Source organism: Anolis sagrei, chromosome 6 (assembly GCF_037176765.1).
Source record: "Anolis sagrei isolate rAnoSag1 chromosome 6, rAnoSag1.mat, whole genome shotgun sequence".
Classification (NCBI taxonomy): domain Eukaryota; kingdom Metazoa; phylum Chordata; class Lepidosauria; order Squamata; family Dactyloidae; genus Anolis; species Anolis sagrei.
The window spans coordinates 45,207,810-45,234,908 of record NC_090026.1 but is presented as its reverse complement, the minus strand read 5'-3'; the positions used below and the strand labels follow the sequence as shown (position 1 = coordinate 45,234,908).

The 27,099-nt window shown below is 40.0% G+C and overlaps 1 protein-coding gene across 3 annotated transcripts in view; it reads left to right on the top strand.

Moving 5' to 3' along the window:
- The window catches only part of ZNF385C (zinc finger protein 385C), a 202,130-nt gene that overhangs the window by 46,489 nt on the left and 128,542 nt on the right, over positions 1-27,099 (top strand). Inside the window, exon 1 of one of the 3 annotated variants that reach the window (XM_060781153.2) lies at positions 2,053-2,167. The exons of the other annotated variants lie outside the window; for them this stretch is intronic. The gene's annotated coding sequence lies outside the window, so the exon portion shown is untranslated. Of the gene's footprint in view, positions 1-2,052; positions 2,168-27,099 lie in introns of those variants that run through there. 3 annotated transcript variants of the gene reach the window in all.

Sequence of the window (27,099 nt, the reverse complement as noted above, 5' to 3'; positions counted from 1 at the left end):
GAAAATGTCTTTTAATTCTTCCTTTGTAAGTAGGGCCTATCCTACCATTTGACAGAAGGGAACATTAGCTTCAGCCAGCACAAAGTGAGGGGTGACAGCAGAAATTAATCAACTATATTTCTGCACTGCCTGATCATCCATGTCTCATGGAGGGCAATCAGTTTTGTGCACTCTTAACCAGCCTACTGCTCTCAGGTGCAGTGCAATACATAGTCTTATTGTCAGTGTTGAAGTAAGATTCAGCTGCCAATCTGTTGTTATTATTATTATTATTATTAGTAGTAGTAGTAGGATTATGTTTATTTATATGCCACTTTTTCTCTCCACAAAGGATATTCAAAGCAGCTTATGTTAAAAACATTTCAATATAATTTTCAAATATTTAAACAGAATTAAATATAATTACTATAAAAACAATTCAGTTAGAAACATTAAAACATATTCAAAACTAAAACTCACAGCAGCCCCTGACTTGATTTTTAAAACTTTCTTTGTTAAAAGCCTGCCTCAATAAAAAGGTTTTAACCTGGTGCCAGAAGGACAACAGGGAGGGGGCCATTCTTTGCTTCCCTGGGCAGGGAGTTCCAGAGTTGAGGGGCAGCCACTGAGAAGACCTTTCTCTTGTTCTCACCAACCAGACTTGAGATGGAGGTGGGACCGAGAGAAAATCTCAGGGCCCAGGCAGGTTGGTACAAGGAGATGCAGTCAGCCAAATAGCCTGAACCTGAGCCAATCCTTTCAGCTTTTGTATTGGTGGACAGCAGAACCATCTTTGCCTTGAGGAGCCAAGTATTTTAAGATGGTCCTGTCAGGAAGATTGATTTACAACTGGTGCTGCATGTACATCTATCAGAATGTCACATGCTGTTGTTTAGTCACTTCTGAAGCCAAGGCTTAGAAAAGTTGTTTTTTGGACTACAACTCACAGAACCTCTCAGTTTTAAAACTTCAAAATTGTAGTCCAAAACACACACCTCTTTGTCGAGTTCTGTCTGGATCTGTGCTTTGTACTTTACTGTCTTCTAATGAACAATTTGTGCCAAAGAGTAATTGCAACAATTAACATGGGTGGTTTCCAATGTTCTCTTTCCCCTGATACTCTCTGGATTGGACTGCCAGCCAAGTTGGGTTTAATAGGCATGGACTGAGTAAACTATCCCAAGGAATCCACAGTTGGTGGAAATGGACTAAGCTCAATTGCTGTTGGAACTTTTCCTTGAAATTGTGGCCTTGCAGTGTGGAAATATTAATGGTGGTTCTGAACATGTGCAGAGCTGCTACCCTGTACCAATTAATAACCACATCCTTTACATTTCAAATTAAGGCATACGTGGAAGTTTGAGGGCCACATTCTGTTTTTATGTTTTCATGAGACCCTGGAACACTGCTCCCTGTTGAACCCCATTTTTATCTTTTAAGCTATTTTTATCCCAGTAGCCCTTTGAATTCCAGTTGACTACCTAAAATGCCCCTCCCATGATGAAATTGCCTCCCTTCCTCTAAAGGAGGGCAATATTTTCAAGAAGAAATGGGGGTGCTTCGGGGCTCAAAGTGGTTCTAATGGTTGCATTCAACCCATGAATACACTTTTTCCACTCCTGAATGAAGATTTTTTTTCTTCCTAGACAAAGACAGATGGGATGATCTGTTTCTTTCCATGTCACTCCAGTGGACTTACTTTTTCTCCTAGTGAGTGTCATCTGAGTGTGACCTCAGGCACGGTCTTCAGGGGACAGTGTGAGATGACTTCCCTTCTATCTATCTCTCTCAGGTCTAATGTCAAGTGCATTCCAGAGTTTTTGGCAAGCTGTGATTGCTACAGTTACAAATGAGCACCAGTTGGCACCTGTTCTGCCTTGTAACCAAGTCTAAGGACTGTCCGGATTTTCTTGCAGGCGCTTTACGTCCAAGACTTGCCTTGAAGGAGCGGTGGGAGAACCCTGGTCATTGATTTTTACATTAGCAGAATTAGGACGTGCATAGAAGGAATCCTGCTTGATAAGACCAGTCATCATCATCATCATCATCATCATTTTCAGGAAATCTTGACTGGATCTTTACAATTTGTGTGACAACTAGTCTTCCTTTCTGGGTCTCTTTTATTTGAACAGAGTGCAACAAGCAGCCAATCAAGGGGTGGAAACAATCACGTTTGGCAACGTTCACGGTAAGATGACTGGTGCGTTATACTAAAAGTGCTGAGGAGTGTCCCATTTTCAGGTTTGGAGTGACTCAACTGAGAAGTATGATTTTGACATCCCCTCCAAGCTTGCAATCTTCTTTTTATTTCCTTTTTCTGTTTGATTTTTCTCCTTCAACCTGAAATCATAGAAACTTTGTCAAAGAAGAGCATTGATTAAAAACAGAATTTAAGATGTTTTGAACAAGAACTTGGCATTTTTTTGTGATGCTGTCTGGTTTTTGGTTGGGTTTTTTTTTTAAGTTTGTATTTAAAAAGTATATTTTTCCAATTCTGTGCCAGACTTATACATTACTAGGACTTTGTTGAGGATTAGATCTATTGAACCTTTGCAAACATACTGTACTAATATTATCTACTAAGATGTGCCGACATAGTTTGAGCAGCATTTTGAGTGTAGCAGAACTTTCTTTAAAGCAGTTCTCTAAGATCAAGCCAGGGATCCATCCAACCTGCCATCCTGCTTCAAAATGTGGCTAGAGAATTCCTTCTAGAGAAAATGACAGTTTGGGCATGAGATGAAATGTAGGCTGGTGAACTGTGGGCTGTTAGTAGAGTCATTGTTGGTTAGCTGACTGAACTCAAAGAATGCTCATTGATGGTTACTCTTCATCCTAGAGAGAAGTGAATAATGACGTGATTAGTGTCGTACCTGATCTTTATAAATTACTTAAATGATGGAATAGAATGCATGCTTATCAAATTTGCATATGGCATCTCTCATTAAGAGTATAGATAGCTATTACCCCAGAGGGCAGATCTAAGCTTTACACATTTGAGAGCTGGGCCAAAACTGAACAGAGATAAATATGAGGTGCAACATCTAGGACTAACAAAATGAACGGAGATAAATATGAGGTGCAACATCTAGGCAAGAATACTGAAATATACAAATATAAGGTGAAAGATACCTGGCTTAAAAACAGTACACCTGAAAGGAATTTAAGGGGTTTTGTCGCCCACTAACTTAAACGTGTGATGTGCAGTCAAAAAAATCCCAATACAGTTCTTCAACATGCATGAAGTGTCCAGATTACGGGAAATAGTTATCCTACCCTGTTCTGCTTTGGTCAGAGCTCACCTGGAGTACCTGGCCCAGTTCTGGAGAGGCAGCCGAGGACAGAGATTGACAAGCTGGGACATCAAAGATAACCAAAGTAGAAACCAAACCATTTGAGAAAAGCTTTGGGAAGTTGGGAGTGTGTTTAACTTGGAGAAGAGAAGACTGAGAAGTGACATGATATCCATATCAAAATATATGAAAGGATATTATGTAGTAGATGAGGTGAAAATATTTTCTGCTGCTATAGAGACTGGTACACTGAGATTCCATTTGACTCAAATGTCATAATAATGATGACCACATCCATTGTCTAATCCTTTTTTAAAAAGCTGTTCAAGCGGATGGACATTATTACATCTTCATAGAATGTAATAGAAAGTTGGAAGGGATATTATGGGCCACCTAGTCCAACTCTCTGTTCAGTGTCACATGTCCAGCTCAAGCAGGTAGCTGCCCAGCCTCTTTTTGAAGACATCCAGAAGAAACCACACCATCTCTGTAGGCAACTGAGAGATGGTGTGGTTTTACTGCCAAACTGTTCTTCCTGTCAAGAAGCCCCTTGCAGTGTTGAAATGTTATTGTGATTACAAATACAGCATGCTGGTGAAGCATATTGGACAAAGTATCTCCTCTTATCTGGCCTGGATGTTCTGCCTATCAGTTTCACTGGCTGACTTCATTGTTGGTTTGTTTGTTTGTTGTGTTTATATTTCTCTTTTTTCAAATAAATTCAAGGGTCTTGACTACATAGTTCACTTGATTTGATAAAGGAGCTGGTGGGAATGACACTGTCTGAGAAGATACAGCTGTGTCAATCCTACTTGCAATAGAAGAGACTAAGCAAACCAAGGGAGTTTGATTCCAAGGGGAATCTGATTATACAGGGGTAGGAACTGTGTGGCTGTCCAGATGTGAGTTAATTGACACTTTCAGCAGTTATAACCAGTATTGCCAGTGGCGAGGCACGCTGGGAACAACAATTCTGCAATATTCAGAAGACTCCACAATTCCCATTACTGTTTGCAATGTTATCTGAAAATATGTTCTTTCTCTTTTCTAGCTTGCTTCTCTCCCAATAATTTATTATGTCATCTGAATCCCACACTATCCTTCACTTCTACTAAAAAGCTATATGTATTCCAACCTGTTATTCATGTACACTGCACTTTTGAGCTTGAAAGTTTAAAGGAGGATGTTAATGGATTAATATAAAAGAGGGCAAGTGAGCAATGCTTAGAGTCTAAAAATCTACAAACCTTTTAAAATGCGAAGTTGTATTTATATTGCTGTAGATATTGTGCTTCCAGGTATTGCATTTGTACAAGGTATATGTATGGGCAGTGGACTCTCGGGCCACAGGGAAGTCCACTTTTAAGAGAATACACATTAATAAAATTGCCACTCTAAGGGTTAATGTTATGCAAATCTGTCTCCCTCCTGCTCAAATCATCTCTCTTTTTCTTTTTTTCTAATACCACTGATTTCTTGAAATGTTTGAATAGGCACCACAGGAGCCTCTCATCTAAGCTTCCTGAAATCATCCAAGGCATGAGATTGCACAACTTCCCTAAGAAACTTAACTCTAAAGAGGCATAGTGTATATTCCCTATTATCAATTTGAACAGGTCCTGGATCAATTTTGGTTTGAAAAAAACATTTGAAAATCAAGCACACCTTGTTATTACTGGTTCAGACCTTGTATGTTTTCAGCAAAAAATAATGACAGTATTCAAATTATATATCCTGTTCAAAAATGAATGGGGAGGGGGGGCATGTTTGCTCACCTAAACATTTTGCATCCTCAACCTGATATAACACAATTTTATCCACAGTCACCACTAGTCTATAAAAGAAAAACCTTCATTGGGGATCTACCTACCACATCTAAGGAACCCAGGATATCTGAAAAAGATCTTGTATAAATGCATGTGGCTGTAGGTTGTCCTTTATATATTCAAGTCCCGTGTTATGTAGGGCTTTCATACTCAAAAGAAAATTAATTGCCAATGAGTGCTTAAGAACCTGCATGATATACCCTGACTGGTATTGGTCAAGAACCTAGAAACTACATTCTGAACAAACTGAAGTTTGCAGGTAGTTTTCATAGGTAGTTCCATTGAAAAAAAAACTGCAATACTTTTGACATGGAGGTTACATGTGCGTAGATAACTGATGGCAGACTTTTTGCATCTAGCACTGCTGCATTGCTTTTCTCAGTCGAACTCATTTACCAGTCATGACTGATGAAAACCCCTTCTCAAATAAGTTGAACATAATTTTCTAAAGCCAACAAAACTTCTAGCATCAATCTGTCATGTTTGGATTGAACTTCCTTTTACTTATCCAGACCATAATAATAATAATAATAATAATAATAATAATAATAATAACAACAACAACAACAACAACAACAACAACAACTTTATTTTATACCCCGCCTCCATCTCCTTGAAGGGACTAACAGAGGGACATGCCCAACAAAACAGTTAAAATAAGCATTGAAAAACAAGCAATATCAAACATCAATAAACATAACATCAGATATTATAAAAACGATTAAAAGCTATTATGCTGAGCAAATAAAGTGCTGGGTTCGGTTCATCATTACAAAGTACAGTGAATCCTAAGAAGAGGCAGGGAAAGGGCTGGGCTAGGAGGCAAATGTCCTTAGGCTATTAAAATGTTAGAAGTACCAGAAAGGGACCATGTTAAAGTGCAGGAGATGGATAGGTTGGGGAATTCTATGGTGAACTGCCTAATCAAAGGCACAATGGAACAGCTAAGTTTTTATTTCCTTGCGGAAAATGGAGAGAGTGGGAGCCTGCCTGATTTCCCTGGGGAGGGAGTTCCAGAGCCGAGGGGCCACCACAGAGAAGGCCCTTTCCCTCATTCCCACCAACCGATCTTTTTAGGGCAGTGGAAGCAAGAGAAGAGCATCCCCAGATTATCTTAAAGTGTGTGCTGCTTCTTAGGGGAAGATGCGATCATGAAGATAGGCAGGTCCCGAATCGTTCCATTGCTAAATCCATCTACGTATTCAATACATCAACTACCTCCCCTAAATTTCGAGTGAGCCTTTACTTACCTATACTCACTGACTGTGACTTGAATTGTCATGATTTCCTGATTGCTTGTTTTCTTACACCCTCCTGTCCTGCTTCACTCTATTTTGCAGTCGTCATCCATTACACCATGTATTTTGTTTTGCATAAATAAAGCCACTTTTTCTAAGTACAAACATCTGACTTACATATGACTTATAGTTAAGAACAGGGGTGAAACAACAGGAAGTGAAAGGAAAACAAACTCTAACTCTAGAAAGGGAATTCACTCCTGTAAGGTATCTTGGGGACAAAGTGCCTCCACTGAGGCTTTGTTACCAATACTTGTTTCAACAACAAGCCATTTTTTTCAAAATCCAATTATGACAAAGACAGAAAGTAAAGTGAAATCTTTTGAACAGGGGCACAGACAGCAAAACACACAACATAGAGCAGGGGTCCTCAAACTAAGGCCCAGGGGGCTGGATACGGCCCTCCAAGGTCATTTACCTGGCCCTCGCTCAGGTCAACCTAAGTCTGAAACTACTTGAAAGCACACAACAACAGCAGCAACAACAACAACAACAATCATATCTTATCAGCCAAAAGCAGGCTCACACTTCTCATTGAAATACTAATAAGTTTATATTTGTTAAAATTGTTCTCTAGTTTAATTATTGTATTATTTTTAAGTTTTTTGCAGTACAAATAAGATATGCGCAGAGGAATTCATTCATGTTTTTTTCCAAATTATAATCTGGCCCTCCAACAGTTTGAGGGACTGGGACCTGGCCCTCTGTTTAAAAGGTTTGAGAACCCCTGCCATAGGGTGTTAACCCTTCCCTATGTTATCCAAAGCTTGCTTGATCTACCTACCTACCTACCTATCAATCTGGCTAGAGTTACACTTAAGAAATGTACCTGTTCCAACTTACGTACAAGTTCAACTTAAAAACAAACCTACAGAACCTATATTGTTCGTAACTTGAAGACTGCCTGTCCCTAGGAATAATTGGGCAAGCCTACACATCACCGTAAGCAAAGTTGTGATTATTATTCCTGAATCTGTCCCTGAACACAAGCCATGGTTTGTTAGCCAGCTATAAACCATAACCATTCTTTATTGATGGGTTCATATACTACCTTGGTTAAATCATGGTGTGTTGCTAATTCTGAACTCACAGCTGTGTGTACCTGTAAACACTTGTCTTGTTTTCTGAGCAACCCACCTTGAAATACACTAGAATTGAAGACAAATTCTGGATTGTATTGTAATCTCCTATGCAATTTGTATAAAACTTGGCTTGGTACAATATGCTAGCAGAGCCATTGCATCTTTTCCACATCCCAAAGATCAGTCAGGTTTTCAGCAGAAGTTCTAATTCAATTATTTCAAAGCTCTTGGGAATCTATTTGGATCCACTGGTCTCAAAGAGAAATTATCACTGTAAGCCTAAACCTCACCCCAAAGAGATCTGCCTATTGATAAAGTAATCTAAAGGAAAACCATGGTACTAAAACTGTTATCTTTTGCTTAGAAGAGAACAACTAAGCAAGAGCGTGACCAACAGTTTTTGTTAGGCTGAGGATACAATGGAACAACCCCAAAATTGTCAAAAGTGTCACCCTGGCAACAAAGCAACACATGCTCGATGGCAAAGTATTAATCTCCCATAGCCACTAAAGTTCTCAGCACCAACTTTGAGAATATGTTTGTTGGCTCCAGGGGAGACTGTTGACTTTTATTCTGGCTTTCTTTCCCAGAACAGAAACAATGAAAATGTTCAGTCAAACAGGGAAGTGGAAGAAGGAATCGTTATAGATTTACACAGCCACATAGCCATAGAAGGCAATTTTCTCTGTGTTGGGGCTGCCATGAAAATCTAGATGGACATATCTGAAAAGAACTCAGCTTTTGTTAGATAATCTCATATTGGTTCTCACTCCCCAAACTTGATCAGGAATGGTAGATATTTTATTGTGAATCAACATGGCAGAAAGCCAGGTGATGTGTTGGGAAGACTGTCACCAGAGCTCAGTTTGCCCTTGCATCTCACCTCAATAGGGACCCTTCCACATTACACATTTTCCACTTTAACTGCCATTAAAAGGTAAAAGTAAAGGTTTTCCCCTGACATTAAGTACAGTCATGTCCGACTCTTGAGTTAGCGCTCACCTCCATTTCTAAGCCAAAGAGCCAGCATTGTCCATAGACACCTTTAAGGTCATGTGGCCGGCATGACTTCATGGAGCGCTGATACCTTTCCCACCGGAGCGGTACCTATTGATCTACTCACATTTGCACATTTTCATGCACAAATGAAAACATGCAAATATTTTCATTTTCACTGCCAAGCAGCATCCACGAAGCCTTGCGATTTGCAATTTGGGGAGGTGCATTTCAAAGTCTTAGCCAAAGATCTCTTCTGTTGCTTCATTGAACTAGGTAAAGGTAAAGGTTTTCCCTTGACATTAAGGCCAGTCGTGTCCTACTCTGTGATGTGGTACTCATCTCCATTTCTAAGCCAAAGAGCCGGCGTTGTCCATAAACACCTCCAAGGTCATGTGGCCGGCATGATTACATGGAATGCCATTACCTTTCCCACCGGAGCAGTACCTATTAATCTACTCACATTTGCATGTTTTCAAACTGCTAGGTTGGCAGAAGCTGGGGCTCATACCACTCCCCGGATTCGAACCTGCGACCTTTCAGTCAACAAGTTCAGCAGCTAAGCAGTTTAACCTACTGCACCACCGGGGGCTCAACTGCCATAGCTGCAACTAATCGAATGCTGGGGCTTGTAGTTTGATAGGCACTAGAGCTCTCTAAATGATAATTCTCTCTTTTTTAAAGTTTCCCCACAATTGCACTGCAGAGTTCTCAGTGCTCTTCTCTGAGCTGCAAATCTCAGGATTCCATGTGTTGTTGTCATAGTAGTCAAAGCGGAATCACAGCTATATTTGTGTGATGTGCAGATCCTTAAAACAGTTTTGTGATTGCTCAAACAGTTCAGATTTTTTTCAACAATACGATTTACTTTATAAGCAGCTATATATGTGTGTTCACATAATAAATTAAAATAAAAAGATGAAAATCAAAGAATTAGGTATACACTAGCTGCTTAGTTTGAGGAAGGCAGTCTGAAAAATCAGGTTGATCATAAGTTTGTACCAGTGAAGTAACTAACATAGCTGCTGCTGAAACATTATGTTGGTCAGCACCCATAAATGCAGATTAACAAATAGCCCAGATCTTGTCATTCAAAGTTAAACAACCCGTCCTTTGGCCTAAACAGACTCCCAGTAGTGATAGTCAGAGCGGAATGTGTGTTCTGTCCTGCAGCTTTCACAGTGACTCTAATTTACTTGCTTAGCACATGACGAGTCAAGAGCCTGAGGTAAATCCGTCACACAGCGGGGTGGCAAAGGAGAACGCCAAGTCTTGTGTGGTAGCTGTAACTTAGACTTTATTGAGTGGGATGACACATTTGTCCTCAAGCTGCATTTATCTCCAACCTACACAGGCCAGGCATATTGCCTTCTGGAAGGGATGCAGCCTGAAAGTGTATAAAATCTGAGAAGTGAAAGGGAATCTTATGTTTTCCAAAGCTGTCTTGCAACATTTGATCCTGGGCATGGCCACCTTTTTTACCAATGGTAATGGAAAATGCCTTCACCCAAGATAGAACTGAAGTATTTAATGGGGAGAACTTTACTTCCCCAGGATTCATGGCCAATCTAACCTGGGGCTTAATTTACAGGGAGAGCTCAGCACTTTTCTGTGCCATGTCTTTGTACCCCCTTTAAAAAAAACTTAAGCAAAACAGTGTACTTTATGTGATTTTTTTTTTAAAAAATCATCCTTATTTATATATTACATTTATATTCTGTGTTTCATCCAATGAACTAAAGACTGCATATATTAACACTTAATTGTCACGATAATCCTGTAAAATAGTTCAGTTTCAGACTGGTCCAAGGTTACTCAGTGAGTTTGTGCAATTCAGCCTAGATCTACACTGCCAAATAATGCAATTTGAGCTGCATTATATGATCAGTGTCGACCCACATAATACAGTTCAAGCTACATTATATGGGCCCCCTGGTGGCGCAGTGAGTTAAACCGCTAAACTGCTAAACTTGCTGACCAAAAGGTTGGTGGTTCAAATTCAGGGAGCAGGGTGAGTTCCCACTGTTAGCCCCAGCTTCTGCCAACCCAGCGATTTGAAATCATGCAAATGTGTGTAAATCAATAGGTTCCACTTCTGCAGGAAGGTAACAGTGCTCTATGCAGTCATGCTGGCCACATGACCTTGGAGGTGTCTACAGACTATGCTGGCTCTTCAGCTTTGAAATGGAGATGAGCACCAACCCCCAGAATCAGACACAACTAGACTTAATGTCAGGGGAAACCTTTACCTTTTTACACTTGCTATATAATTTTGTTCAAACGGCTTTATATTGCAGTGCTGATCCACCCCTAGTGAGGACTTGATTCTGGAACTCCAAAATGCTGGTTTGACACTCGGCCTTTACACCAAATCAGTTCTCACTACACCACAATGGCTTTCAATTCATCTATTATTGATTTGAAATTCTAAAATAGTATTCAGTTTGGAACCAATAGCCTTGTTGGGTTTGAGGTAGAGCCAGGGGGCAAAAGAGGGGGAAAACAAATTGAAGAAATGCTTTCTAATGCCATAGTTACAGCAAACTATTCAGGAAGCTTAAATCTTCACAACCCTCTCTAAAGTTATCAGGTGCTTAGTCCAAGAAAAGAAATGTAGACTAGAAATGGGCTGGAAGCAAGTAGACTTGAACCCCATCTACAATGTTATATAATCCAGTTTCAAAATGCAGATTGGTTGCATTGAACTGGATTATATGGCATTGTTGACTCATATAACCCAGTTCAATGTGGTTGAGTCTGCATTATGAGTCTACACTGACCATTATAGTGCAGATCAAACTGGAATGATATGGAAGTGTAGATGGGACCTTGGAGGCATAAAAGGAGAACTGAATAGCATCTCTCAGGGCCCTTCTACACAGCCATGTAATTCAGAATATCAAGGCAGAAAATCTGCTTTGAATTGGATTATCTGAGTCCATACTGCCATATATTCCAGTTCAAAGCAGAAAATGTGGGATTTTATTCAGCTGTGTGGAAGGGTAACAAGTTGCTCAGCATGTTGGAAGAAAATAGATTTGGGTCTTTTTTATTTCTCAGTTGAATCTAAATAGCTCTTGACTTGCCAGGGCAGGATTGGTGTAAAATCTGAGATAACTAGCAACAGGTTTGATTCACAGATGTCTGGTTTGAACTATGTGTCAACTGGCAAATCTTGTGCATTATCTCTTCTCTTTATCCTTACTTGCATCATTAAGATCTTGCTGCTGAATGAAGTTGTCAACCAGTGGCATTCTATTCTGCAGGGAATCAGAAAATAAATTTTGGGAGTAACCTCCAAATCCTGCCACACTGTGATGGTTTCTAACTACAATGCACAGACTTATAAGTCTCATTGATTAATCTTTTACAGCAAAAGAGCCAATGCTCTAAGTTGGGTTGTATGCTGTGTGTTCTTTTATGCTGTCTCAATCCAGAACTGGTTCTAATCAAGCTTGCAGGCTATGTCACTTGATTGCCCTTGTGTACCATATTCTAGGTGTTTCTAGTTAGCAGTGTCTTTTGCTGCCCATGAACAAGTGTAAGAAAGAGGCATTTCCAATTTTGTGTGTATGGCATTAGGTTGGCTTCACCTGGCCCAGAAGGCATAGTGCTGAGCATTGTGCAAGACAATACCATCTGAATGATACTCAGAGATTCCTCCATCTGGAAGCAGCCCAACTGTAAGCGTGGGAGCTCCAGAGCAACAAATCATTTTGCCCTACAGGTGCAGTGGAATCTGAGTCTGTGGAGATAATTAAGATTGCTTTGACAAGTATTTGCTTGGGTTGGTTTTCAGCAGGCCTGAATCCTTGTTGTAAGGAAAGTAACTGGAGAGCATCTTATTGCTACTTCTAGTGACACATCTGAGGATTAGGTGACCCTAAGTGAATGGGATGCCCAGTCCTTTGACAAAATGATAGTTGCAATTAAAACTGAGCACTTTCTCTAAATTAGGTTGACTTCTGGTCCCAAAATCTAGTTCGCCATTTCTACTCATGTTTAAGAGACTACTGCTTTAAAAAGGCCTATAAATTATTATTATTATTATTATTATTATTATTATTATTATTATCCATATTTATATACAACCTTTCTCTGCCCAAAGGCAACACAGGGCGGTTTACAAATGGCACAATTTGATGCCTACAATAACAAAGAACAATTAAAACATTTACGTACCATAAATAACATTTGATAAAATAAAATAAAACCGATAAAAGTATAAATCCACAGGCCTAACACCTTCAGTATTTAGTGCAACTACACTGAACCCATGGGACAAAAGGGAAAAGTTGCTAAGAATTGGGAAAGAGTTGCTAGGCTTGTGCATGTTCCGTGTGACTGTGGCAAGGGTGAAGTGTGTCTTCGCAATATGAAGTATGTAAAATCCTAGCAACAGAGCCTTTAGCTTTCACCTAGTTTGTCCTAGTGGAGCTGGATCTGATCTTTCCATTTGGTCACTGTTTGCTCTGGAAAAGGCTGTCTGTCTATTGTTTTCATAGTGACCATGTGATATCAGTTGTAGCCATCTTTACAGAGAATAACAGTATTGGTGCCAAATGGCTGGAGACAGTCAATTAAGGAATTGCAGATAAGCTTTGCTCCCCATTTTTCATCTTGGAGGAATAATAATAATATAATAATAAACTTTATTTATACCCCTCCACCATCTCCTCAAAGTGGAGTCGGGATGGCTAAAGTGATTAGAGAACCCTTGTGAAATGTTGTGATAACCTGTAGAACCCTAACTACTATCTGTGTTATGTCTACAAAAGCCATGTTCAGTGTGGTTGCACTGTGTACACTCAACATGCAAGGAAGAAAAGGCATAAACCTCCTGTCTCTCTTTTTCAGATCTCTCTCTGATCTTTGTATGGAGGATGGCAGATGAGCATCTGCCATCCTTTGAGATTTTCCATGTTCATTGCAACCCTGGCATGGTGACCCTCTTTATATAGGCTAGGCTCTTTATTTCAGAGTTGGTGCCATTTGCATGTAGGAGAATGTAATACACAGAGCTGGTGTTCATTCTACCTGGGTTCTGCCTATTATGACTTCAAAATCCTTGTATCTGAATTTCACAACTAATAGATGAGAAAATTTATTCCCAATGTATAGTTTCTCACCCGCCCATTGCAGTTCTTGCTTGATGAGAATGCAAAATCCACCAGAAGCTCGCCCTTTATTTTTTAGTTTTTGGGCCGGTACATCCCAGCTTTGGAAGCCTGGGAGTTTTACTGGGTCCTCCTCCCCTGTTAACCAAGTTTCCTGAATGGCTATTATGGCCCTTAGAAAAGGGAACTGCAAAGAAAGAGTAAAGTAAGAAAACAGTTTGGATAAGATTATGCGTACAGACAGGAAAGAAATCGCCAAAATGGAAGACTGAGAAACACCAAAACAAAAACTGCCTCACGAAATGGACAAGAAATATAGGACACACGATAAGCATAAGAGATTGGGAAGAGATCTGGAATAAAAAGCTAAAATGAACAAACTCATATGACCTGCGAGAAAACTGGCTCAAGATGATGTACCGCTGGTATATCACACCTAGTAAATTAGCAAAATGGTATAAAAAAGTGTCGGGACTGTGTTGGAAGTCTCAGAAAAAAAGGGAACTTTCTTCCATTGTTGGTGGGCTTGTGACAAGATCAAAAAATTTTGGAAGGAGGTACACGCAATCACAAATAAAATCCTGAACATAAAGAAAGAGATGAAGGCGGAATACTTCCTCCTGGGCATTTTTGATTTTGTACTAGAGGAAAACAAGGACAGACTCCTTTTTCACATGATGACGGTGGCAAGGATAGTGGTGGCCAAAAAATGGAAGAACAGTAAAACTCCAACAGTTGACAATTGGATTTGTAAACTTCTAGACATAATGAACATGGACTGCCTAACAGAACACTTGAAAGACATGCAAAAAATGGCAAAAACCAAAGTCGACTGGTCCCTAGTCAAAAATTACCTTCATACCAGCTAATTGTGGAACAAGGAGAAGCTCGCGCAGAAAACCATGCTAGCATCTATACTAATAAGCGCAACGGGCTAGAATCAATAGATAATATTGCTAACTCTTTTCGTCTCCATCCTCCACCCTCAACGCACACCCTTTCTTTACCATACCACACACCCTTCCCAATTCTCCCAGCCCCTATCTACACCCTCACGTCCTCTTCCTCCCCATACACCCCCACTGCTTTATTTTATTCTTTGATACGTCAATGATTGACACTCTCTCGATGTACTCTTTTAGAAACCCTTAATGAAAATTATCAAAAAAAAAAACATCTGGGTGTCCCCTGGACAATGTCCTTGCAGACGGCCAATTCTCTCACACCAGGAGCAACTTGCAGTTTCTCAAGTCGCTCCTAACATGAAAAAAAATTTATAGTTTTGTCTGTGTTTACAGCAAGGTCTTGAAAACACATTTTATTGATTAATGTTTAATCACCGCAGGTCTCAGTCATACACCATTAGAGACCCAAGGATGCACACCTCTTTTTAGAAGGGCCTTATTTCCCTTAAAAGAACTCAAAGCGGATTATAGGAATGAATTGATGGGTTTAAAGAGCTCAGAAGTAAGAAAATTTAATCTGGGCTGTCAGGGGGAGATTGGGGAGGTAAATATACCTGAATAGGTTTAAAGTTTGAAGAATTTAAGTACTGGCTGGTAAGTACTTAAAAATATGAAGTGCCCCAAGTTTTCATCTAGGATTCAGCAAACACCCCCAAAGGTTCTGAAATCATTTATCATCTCAGGTGATTAAACTTTTCTTCATGTATAGTTTTCAATACAATTTCTTATAGCAAGTTTCATTTTGTGTTACTGTTACTGATTTTTTTTTTTTACGAGGTTGTAGAAGGGAAGGCTGGGGTACTGCAGGAAGGTGCAACATGTTACTGGGGTTCCCTAGCCCAAAAAAGAGAAGGATGAAAACAACTGGTGTACTTTCAGTAAGAGCTACCTGTCTTATTCCCAATTTTGCTTCTGACCAGGTTTTGCAGGTTGGAAAAAAAAATGCCAATCCTTTTCCAGCAGAAATGAAAATGAGACGAGAGTACACATTACAAGCCGAAATCCTTCTTTATTGTATTTTCTTCAGGTATCTGTAATAAGAGGTATAGTCTGACCATAGCCAGCTGCTACACTGTTTTGGGTAATGGGGTTTAAGAAGAATGCTCCTGACAAAATGCCAACATAGTGTACACAGTGGAGCCATGTATAGTATCGAATCTCTATAATGCAAAGTTCATATGTGGCATCCAAGATGACTTGGGTGCCCTCTCAGAAAGGATTTGATGAATTTGTGGAGGAGTGATATATCACTGGGAATAAGTGATGACCGTTATATGAAACCATAACATTTAACATAACTTCTACATAACAGATGCTGGGATAGGCAAACAGGAGATAGGCATCACCATTGCACTCTGCCTGCAAACTCTCAGAGGCATCTGGAATCTGACTGATGCCAAAAATAAATTGCTAGTCTCCATTGTCCTTGGTCTGAGCTCTCCTTTTGGGGGAACTGCATCCTTCAAGGATCAGAAAAGCCTCAAAAGGGAAACGAAGAGCTAGGATACTGCATAATATTTGAATTATTTGTAACAGCTTTTTACTTACTTTTTAAATGAGATTTTAACTCAGTTGTTTTAATAACTCAGGTGTTGTGATATTTAAAAATATAATTTTATAGGGTTTTAATTGTATAGTTTTTAAGGTTGTGAGCTAAAAACCTTTCTGTAATGGAACTGAAAGAAGAACCTTTCCTGAGGATCTGGTTCTGTTATTGGTTCCGTAGCATATGATTTCTTATCTCCAGCCATTATTTCTTTCTTTCTTATACTTATATTCCACTTTTCCTTCATTGAGCTCAGGGCATCCTGCACAGCTCTTACAATGCTTACTTTATCATCACAACAGCTTGCATATAGGGTTCATTACACTTAGTGAGCATGACAGACCCAAGTGACCTTCATAGCTCAGTGAGGACTGGAGAACCCCAAAATCCCAAGCCAGATTGGGTTGAGGAGGTGGAACTACTTAAGCAGTTGTTGCTAATTCACAAATCTGTGGTAGTGAAATACATGAATATAAAGGGCCGATTATACTGCAAGCTACAAAACAAAATTCATTTTAATTATCATCAATTAAATGCAGAGATGATGTGCAATTTATTTATTTATTTGGTAGTTTTGTATACCGGTCTTCTCACCTCCATTCGAGGGACTCTGGCCGGTTTCCAACATCAATATTACAGACCGTCATTAAAACATCATATTTCTAAATCACACTAAAACATTAAAACATTGAAACAATTAAAATGGCAAAAATACAATCATATGATTACAGTGGTCAGTTGTCATCAAAGTCATTATTCGTCGTCTTCCATCCATATCACAGGATCATGGCTCATTCATTGAATGCCAGTCCCCAAAGCCAGGTTTTCACCTGTTTCCTGAATGTTAAGATCGAAGGGGCAGTTCTGATCTCCAGTGGAAGGGAGTTCCAGAGTCGATTCTGTCAGAAATATTAAAAAATTACCAGGTATTTTTAATTACAAAAATGTGAGTCAACCACTGAAAGGGGTAAATGGATGCAATGACTTAGCAAATGCTGCAGTTCAATATAAGTATGTGTGATTGTAGCTTAGTTTGCATCAGTGTTAGTTGCCCTCAGTCTGAGAGAGGCCTCAGTGTGAGAAGGCTCCAGTGTCAGTAGGCATCAGCATGAGAAGGCCTGGTGTGAGAAGGCTTCGGTGAGAGAAGCCCCAGGTTGAAGGCCATCATGGGTGAAGGCTGTGTGTAAAAAGTTACTGTATGATGCTCCTGTGTAACTTGGGTGTGAGAAGAGGTTCTGTGAGAGTGAAACTGTTTATCTTCATAAGAAAGAAGCCCAGTGTGGAAGCAAAGAAGGAAATACAGATAAATTTATTTGTGTTATGAAAACCATGTTCTTGTAAATGGTACAACCATATTATTTTGCTATAAGGAAAAGACTCCTATGGAAGAGATAACATCAGTCTTTGTGTTTTTGTTCTTTTTATCAGTTTTGGCTACTGGTGCTGGTTCATGCTGCTGCTGATAAGTTACTCTGTTGTACATTTATGAGGAGGGTCTTTTGTTAATAAGACCACTTGCCCAACAATTTCTAGATAAAATAGAAGTGAGAGCTTAACCACAGAAAAGGCAGTAGGAAATCTTCATTTTTCTTTCTTTACTTTGTTAGTTGAAGTTTTTGTTATATATTTAAGTAGTGTTTAGATTTGTACAAAGATTAACCCAGGCATGGGCAAACTTCGCACCTCCAGGTGTTTTGGACTTCAACTCCCACCATTCCTAACAGCCTCTGGCCCTTTCCTTTTCCCCCTCCGCCGCTTAAGTCCAAAACACCTAGAGGGCCGAAGTTTGCCCATGCTTGGGTTAAGTGTTATATTTCTTTGTTTTTCTTCTGGTTCTGTATCTCTTTGGTAGTGTAGTGTAGTGTATTGTTTTTGTAGTTTGTAGTTTGTTACATGTTGTATTCAATTGTATTCAATGTAGATGTTATTCAATTAGAAGTGAAAGTTTACATCCTCTGCCTGATCCAGGGTAGAAGGGCCCACCAAATGCCAGACTTGGGTTCCCTCCAAAATCTGCTTTGCCTCATTAAAGGCTTTACTTATAAATTTGCTTTAATAAGAAAAGTGTGGCTCTCAGGATGATCCTTTTGCGTGCGCCAAACATTAATCTCTGTACTTAGAAGTTCACAGAATAAGCACAGTAGCTTATATTTAGAGAGAGAAAAAAACATTTAGAGAAGGAATTTACCATTGCTTTCCCGGTCTTGGCAAATAAACTCTTATAGCAGCATTTCTAAACCTGGGAGTTGGGACCCTTGGGGGGCTCGTGAGGGGGTTTCAGAAAGGTTGCCAAAGACTATCAGAAAACATATATTTCTGATGGTCTTAGGAGTCTCTTTGGTAGAGAAGGCTAAAGGTCTCTGCCTGTCCTTCTCTTCCTTTTTGGAAACAGACGGCAAATCCTCCCACCAAAAGCCCACATCTACTGGGATTGGCCAGCCCCTCAGTTAAGCTGGGGGATGTTTCTGAGACTCAAAGGGGGGAGGGAAGAGCAGGCATGCTCAGCGCATGGCAGTGTGGTGCACATGTGCAGATGAGGGAGAGCATGTGAGGCTGGAGGGAGGCTTTGGGCATATTTAGTATTCGGGCCAAGTTTGGTCCATATCCATCATTGTTTGAGTCCACGGTGCTCTCTAGATGTAGACTACAACTCCAAAACTGAAGGTCAATGCCCACCAAACCCTTTCAGTATTTTCTGTTGGCCATGAGAATTCTGTGTGCTAAGTTTGGTTCAATTCCATCGTTGGTGGTGTTCAGAATGCTCTTTGTAAGGTAAAGGTAAAGGTTGTCCCCTGACATTAAGTCCAGTCATGTCTAACTCTGGGGTGTGGTGCTCATCTCCATTTCTAAGCCGAAGAGCCGGCGTTGTCCGCAGACACCTCCAAGGTCATGTGGCTGGCATGACTGCATGGAGTGCCGTTACCTTCCCGCTGGAACGGTACCTATTGATCTACTCACATTTGCATGTTTTTGAACTGCTAAGTTGGCAGAAGCTAGGGCTGACAGCGGAAGCTCACACCACTCCCCGGAATCAAACCTGCGACCTTTCGGTCAACAAGCTCAGCAGCTCAGTGCATTAACCCACTGCACTCTTTGTAGGTGAACTATAAATCCCAGCAACTACAACTCCCAAATGACAAAATCAATCCCCCCCCCCCCCCCCCAACCTCACCAGTATTAAATTTTGGACATATTGGGTATTTGTGCTAAATTTCATCCAGTGAATGAAAATACATCCTGCATATCAAATATCTACATTACAATCTGTAACAGTAGCACAGTTACAGTTACGAAGTAGCGATGAAAATAATTTTATGATTGGGGGTCACCACAACGTGAGGAACTGTATTAAGGAGTCACAGCATTAGGAAACACTTGGTGAAGGAGTTGTCCAAAGTTCTGAAATGACATCTTCCTAAGCCATTGAGAACTGGTCTCTGTAATTTCCCTTAAAAGTATAAAATGCTGCCCCTGAAGGAACAGAGTCTTCTCTTATCGGCTTGAGACTTGTCTATAAACTTAAATCCAGTTCCAATTTATTTCTGCCTTTCTGATTTCTCAACTAGTATTTTTCACTATCATGCACCTGCTCTTCCCCTTTTCCTTCAAACGGGAAAAAGCCACCACAGCAGCAATGGTGTTTTATGGCATTATTAAGATTAAAATAGAAAGAAAGACCTCGGGTTATGGACTGTATTACGAGAGCTATAAAACTGACCATAGAGAATTATAAATGAAGTGCTGAGGCTTCTCCTCCTGACAGTTTGCTTACCGTTTTCAGATTTACTGTCAGCCAACATGGTTAGTGGGTTGTAATTTCTACAATCAGCCTGTTATTCTAGGAGCGTGAGTGTACATGTGAAAAAAGATAAGTTAGTAATAGCTGCTGAGGAAGAGAGAAGTGAATTCTCTACTGTAATAAAAGGAGGAAAAACCACCTAACTGAGCAAGCAGCACAGTCTGTCCATCTGTCCAACAGTATGGTTTTCTTTTGTTGTGATTGGCACATACTGTTTATGTAGGTTCTTCATTTCTAGAAAAAGAGATGCTATGGCTGGCTGATTGAATTTGTATCTATTTTTTCAGCTCCACTACTAACTTCAATCTTAGCTGCAAGGGGAATAGATGGAGAAGTTTTGTTTTAGATTACAATTTCCAAAATTTTAGGAGTTGTTAACCCCCTAGTTTTTTTAAGCTTTGTGGGAACAACTGCCTGGGAGATTCTGGACATTGTAGCACCGTGGTCTGTTAACATCTATGAGCACTACAATCATGTTCTCTGTGAAAACAGGAACACTCTGGCATTGCCCTTTTTTCTTTCACATGGTTCCCGTAACACTGCTCTATTAACACAGATTGCGATATCTGTTTATCACACTTCCTTATAAACCATTCCTCTCTACCTGGGCTTTAATTTTCCTAATGCATTCTCCATTTTTAAAAGACAGGGAGAACTGCACATTTCAGAATATGGCTCATTATTATGAAAACCTGCAATTTCATGGTTTCATTAGTAAGTGATTGTGATTGTGTACTGCTGCTTTTCTGGTTTCCTGTGCAAGCATTTATCTCTTCGTACCTCTTATCATAATAAATATGGATGTGTTGTCAATTCCAGTGGATGATAATGTATTGCAAGCCCAAGCTTACACACATTAGTTTGTGCTGCCAGGGGGATATATAGCTATCAGTGCCAAGTGTGATTTTGGGGCGCTAGGATCACAACAGCAGAACTCTAAGGATTCGCATTGATAATAATGTTTGTCCATTTCTCTCTCTAAATACAAGTTACTGTGCTTATTCTGTGAACTTCCAAGCATGGAAGTTAATGATTGGCACACACAAAAGAAGCATTCTGTGAACTACACATTTCTTATTAAAGCAAATTTATAATTAAAGACTTTAACGAGGCAAAGCAGATTTTGTACCCCATCAAAATTAAGTATGCATAACCATATTCACATTTGTTAAATCAATGCTGTTTCCAAGAATATATCTGCAGTATATCCCATATGAAGGGAATACTTATACAGCAAACAAAAAAGCAGAATAGTGCCAGGAAATAACTTCAAAATGGCATGGTTAAATTAAGAATTTAAATTTTAAACTTGCAGCCAAATGGAGCAAAAGAAGCAACTACTGGCAATGCTGCCAGAGGTCCTCTCCATCCACTTGCCAGAAATTCAATGGCCACAACTTGGGAGCAAGGAAGTGGAGCCACGACATGGCTCTCTCAATATCATGACAGAAGGTCTAGTTACCTATCACACAAGTGGCAACTCTGGGATGGCATACTGTTTAGACCTTCTTCATGGGTTTTTCCCATAAAGTAAAAGGCATGGACAAACAGTGGGGAGCAGGGGAGCTGACGATGACATGCTACAGCATTGAATGATAAGCAGCGCAGTCACACACAGCTACAAATGTGTTAAACAGCTCACATGTGTCAAAGTCCTCTGTTCAAAAGTTCCCAATCTTAGTGAGAACTACTAGTTGGAGATTCTGAGCATTGTAGTCTAATCATCTAACTCAGTGGTTCTCAACCTGTGGATCCCCAGATGGGATTTCTGGGAGTTGTAGGTCAAAACACCTGGAGACCCACAGGTTGAGAACCACTGATCTAACTGTTCCAAAGTTTGTGTAGCCTGCTGTCTGCGTATTTTAGGAATTGTAACCCAAATGTGTTTTGGTTGTTCGGGGTAAAAAAAATTCAGTGGTCAGTTATACTCGTTTCATTTATGCTGGGGCTTTAGTAATGCAGTCTTTTCATGCTCCACAGATAAAGTGTGGTGATTCCACATTAACTGCTATGACTGCATTTTGTGGGATTCTGGGGTTTGTAATTTAGAGAGTGCTTGTTTCTGGCTGAAAATTGTAAATTGCCCTCCCTCAGTTGCAAATCGCAGTATTCCCTAAGATATAGTACAATTAGTACTGTAACTGTGTAATGTAAAAGGTCCTCTAGTAATAAACCGATATTATAGAACCAAGTCTAGTCACAGTTTAAGACAAATGGAACCTCCAAAATATTGCTACAATGTGGAATGTTCCTGTTCGATGTTCCATTTAGCCAGCCACTCCCTCCTTCAGGATATTACATTTATGTCTTTTCCTTTTTCTACTAAAGAGAGTCCAATGTCCATGACCACAAAGAGTCAAACTAGACATATGTTTAGCAGTTCTTTAGAAGAGATGCACCCTTTAGTGTGAAAATGTCTGCTTGTCATGGTACACCATATGATTTTGCTCAAATATGTATCTTTCATTTACCTGTAATGGTCTGTCATTTTGGCTTTGCTAGCTTTTAAACTCATTAATTTTAATTAATTTTATATCTTTCATCTTGATATGTTTTGTTCCTTGTTTGATTTTTAAAGTTAGGTCTGAAATTGTAATTTTGTCATCATTGTCCAATTTTGTAATGTTTTAGACTACTGCAACGCTCTCTACGTGGGGTTGCCTCTGAAGACTGCCCGGAAGCTTCAATCAGTCCAACGCGCGGCAGCCAGATTGCTAACAGGAGCAGGGTACAGAGACCATACGACCCCTCTGTTACGCCAACTCCACTGGCTGCCTATCAGCTTCCGGGCACAATTCAAAGTGCTGGTGTTGACCTATAAAGCCCTAAACGGCGCCGGCCCAGTTTAACTGTCCGAACGGATTCTCCCCTATGAACCATCAAGGCTACTAAGATCTTCTGGGGGGGCCCTGCTCTCGGTCCCACCACCTTCACAATCGAGATTGGTGGGGACGAGGGACAGGGCCTTCTCTGTGGTGGCTCCCCGGCTTTGGAACGCCCTCCCACTAGAGGTTAGATCTGCCCCCTCCCTCCTGACGTTCAGGAAATCGCTAAAAACATGGCTCTGGAGGGTGGCATTCGAAGACTGAACCTAGAACCTTCCCTGTGATGACCTATGATGAACTGTGACTATGAATTTGTTTTTGACTATGACTGGATTGACGATTTGGCATATTGTAATGATGTAATGATGATGTTTTTATTGTACTAAGTTGTACTATTTTAATATGTTTTGACCTGTAATTGTTGTTTTATATGATTGTATTTGATATGCACTGTAAACCGACCTGAGTCCCTCGCCGAGGTTGAGAAGGCCGGTATAGAAATCCTCTAAATAAATAAATAAATAAATTCTTGTTGGAGATGTCAATTTGGAATTTGGGTGGGTTTTGTTATTTTGTTTTTTGTCTAGTATCTTGAATGTTTGCCAATATTTGTTGTAAACTGCCCTGAGTCTCTATGGGGAGATAGAGTGGAATATAAATAAAGTTGTTGTTGTTGTTGTTGTTGTTGTTGTTGTTGTTGTTGTTAGTAGTAGTAGTAGCAGTAGTAGTAGTATGCTTTGTATATTGGCTGGTAATTAGAGGAAGATGGACTATGAAAATCAAGTGAAAAAACACCTAGCATGTACACCTCTCAAACAGTCACCTCATTCATCTCCTAAGGATAGGTCTGCTATGTTCACATTGAACCCCAGCTTCAGGAGATCTGTGTTGCATTTCAAACTTGTAAATAATCAAAAGCATGCGTGTAAAAAAAACCCAGAATGGAGGAACAATTGTAATGACTGACTGTGTAAAATGAGGTGTTTAATACAATTGTTTGCTATTGTATCTCCCATCATTCTCCTGAAAATTAAGAGGATTTTTCTGTGTGGAAAAACATATGACTTTTTCCTTGAAAATGCCAATTTTCTACCCTAGACTACAACATCCCCTCACCTTCCATAAACTGTTTTTGTGGTTTGTGAGCCCTTCAGACTCCATGGAAAACTCTTCATTTGGACAAAAAAGAGTGATTTGCCACTCCTGGAAGCCATGTTTTAAAAAACTTGTTTTTAAAAAATAAGAAGTGAAGCACATTTGGGACATTTTGGGCAGTTTTTGTGACTCCCAGCAGGTCCCCAGGTACTGAAAACTGTTCTCCGGACAGTCACCCACTCAAACAATAACAGGATGGTTGAACATGAAGGAGATCTGTTTCCACAGGCTCTCTCGCTGACCATGAGGAAGATCCATAAATGTTCAGAATGAACAGATCTAATGGGCTTGGTATCATATTGCTTGTTTATTGCTGGGATAAGGAATCAATCTCTGTGCTGAGACTCATAAAGAGTGTACTTAACACTCTCTTTATTGTAGGCGTTGAGGCAGAGCTCTGTTTGGAAGTAACGGTACTTGGTAGAGTATTAATGTAAAGTGCTTTTAGGAGTTTGATCCTGAGTGAGACATCTGACCTTCTTTTATTTCAAAGAGATTTAGACATCTGTCAAGGATCTCTTGCCATCCATCATCCATATTCAATGTCGATTTGACACCAGGTTCTTCTGCCCTCTTTCTTTCACGTTGCTGCCTTTTTTAACAGCTGCATCTACATGATCTCCCTCCCTCTCTTTTTTCAAAGTGCAAGCCACTTCAGGCCACTTCTATTTGCTTTAATTCTGAATGATTTGGGGGGGGGGGGGAGTGCACTAGAGTGCAGTTGGCCATTACTGACCATGCAGGCTCAGGATTCTGGAAACTGTAGTGCAAAAGGTAACATTTCAAAGATCTGAGGAAGAGTGCCTCATCCAATGGAGTTAACTGATATAACCAGTGAGTGACCACAGCAAATCACTGCACACTTGTATATCACAATATATGTGCCACTGTAAGTGGCCTTGAGTCCCCCTGTTGGGGTAGAGAAGGGCGGGGTATAAGTATGGAAATAAATAAATTCTGAATCCAAGTAGCTTCCAAGAACTTGTGGTTAATGGTGTCCTGGAGCCAGAGATGACAAGGTCAAAAACTTTTGGAAATAATGGTGCCATCTGCCAGGGTTCCTCTGGGTCTTTTCTAAACTTTTTGTACAGTCCTTATAATAATGAATGAGAGTAGAGCATGGTTCTTCCCTAACAGCAATGCACCATTGAGAGCTCCCTGTCATAATATGAAATTGATTATGGTTCCTTGATCTTGAATGGGAGTGAAGAATCATTCACTCCACAAAAGGCCTTCTCCTATTGAGAATAGGCTTGTTGATATGATATACACAACTGTCTGCATGTTAGAACTTTCTTTCTGAGGCATGCCTAGGGAAACTGGTGCTATGTGCCAACACTTCAAAATTTACCACTAATTTACAACTGGTACAATGTACAATTTTCAAAAAGTGGCCTTGGAGCTGTTCACTGTATGTTTAGATTACATTCAGTTAGATCCTGTCAGTTCTTCAATACTAAGCAGTGTTGCTTCTGCTTGGTACTTGCCAATGAATTCCAGACACCAGAGGACAGAACTGACAAAATCATCTCTGACTATTTCTTATCTAAGAAAACACTATGAAATTCATGAGGTCACCAGAACCTGTAAAAGGGGGCCCAGATAGCATGCCCAGAAAAAGGACTATTGAAACCACTTGGATTTTAATACAAGAAATTTTCCTTTGAAGACTATTGAACAGGTCCATCTTCCAAACTGTTCATGTGAACTCCGTCCCTTCTTCCATGTTAAGTCATTCTATTGTGCCTAATACTCCATTAATTGCCCAGCCTCAAATAGTTTAATACCACTGACCTAGTTGGGCAGTAAGACAAATTGGGGAGTTGTGTTGCCTAATAATCAAGGAGGGACAAACAGGCACCGGAGAGATTAAGTGAATGAGATGAGTGCACCCACAACATAGACTGTTTATTTAAAACTCTGTAACTGGAGCTGTGGCGGTAGGCCAGGCTAATTTGAGTAGCAGGCTGTCCTTTTTTTAGAGTGCCATGGCCTTTTGGAAGCATTTTGTCCAGATAACTTTCCAATTTTAATTTCTGCCAATATTAAAAATAACCTTGTCACCGGTGGGAAAGATGTTAATGAACAATATGCGTCGGAAATGCAGTAGCACACCATAGCACGTCTGGGTCAGAGGTTATCTCAGCCCATGGTAGAAGCCAACAGGCAGCTGAAATGTCTTGGATTTGGGAGGACACCTACAGACATTAACCTCATTTCTTCAAAGCTGCTTTTAAAACTATTTTGGTGTTCATTTGTTTTAATTTGCTCTACATAATTCTACTTACTATAATCTTCTTCATATTATTTGCTGGTTCAATTTTTAAAAATCATTACCTCTCTAATATTTGGGTTACATCACCTAGCATTTCTTCTTTGCTTGATAATATCCAACTGTGTAACTATCTACTCTCTGCTTATGGCACATTATGATATTGTCATGAAATGCTCTCTGACTATGGTAGATAAATAGAGTTACTTGGGAGCTGATTGCTGATTGCCAGAGTTTGAGGTTGGAGTGTAGTTATAGTTCCCTGAAGAATTCATTCCCTGACCTCAGTCAATTTTCTAGAAAAGTGCTTCTCAGGCAAACTTATGTGGTAGACTGACAGTTATTTTTTGTGCAACATGCCCTCTAGCTGTCCCAATTTGGCAGGGACATTTTGCTTGTCCCACTTTTTTGGGTGCATTTACAACATTTCAGTTTCTCTTCTCTTCCCCTTTCCTTCTTCCCCCTTTGTCGTCACCTTGCAGTATATACTCCTGTACATACATGTCAATCTCACAAGTCAAGGGTGGGTATAGGGGCCATAATCATGAATTTTTCTATGACCTGTGAATATATCGAGAGTACTTCCGCATAGAGGCAAAAGCATCAATGCCATGGGGGTCAGCTACCCCCCATCACTGTTCCCACTTCCCCACACCAGTATTTTATTATTATTATTTACTGTTCTACTTCTTTCCCTTTTTGATAAGAGTTAAGGTATAGTACTCAAATTGATTCCTGGATAAGCCAACCCAGTTTTGCGGGGTTGTTTTTTAAACTAAAACTTCTAGACTTCTAGAGGATGACTCCCATGTTGCAGCAGCTCCACTGCTGCTGGTCTGATTCTGGGTTAAATACAAAGTGCTGGTTATTACCTATAAAACCCTAAACAGTTCAGGCCCAGTCTATTCACAAAACCACATCTCTGTGTATACAAAGCAGCTCGAGC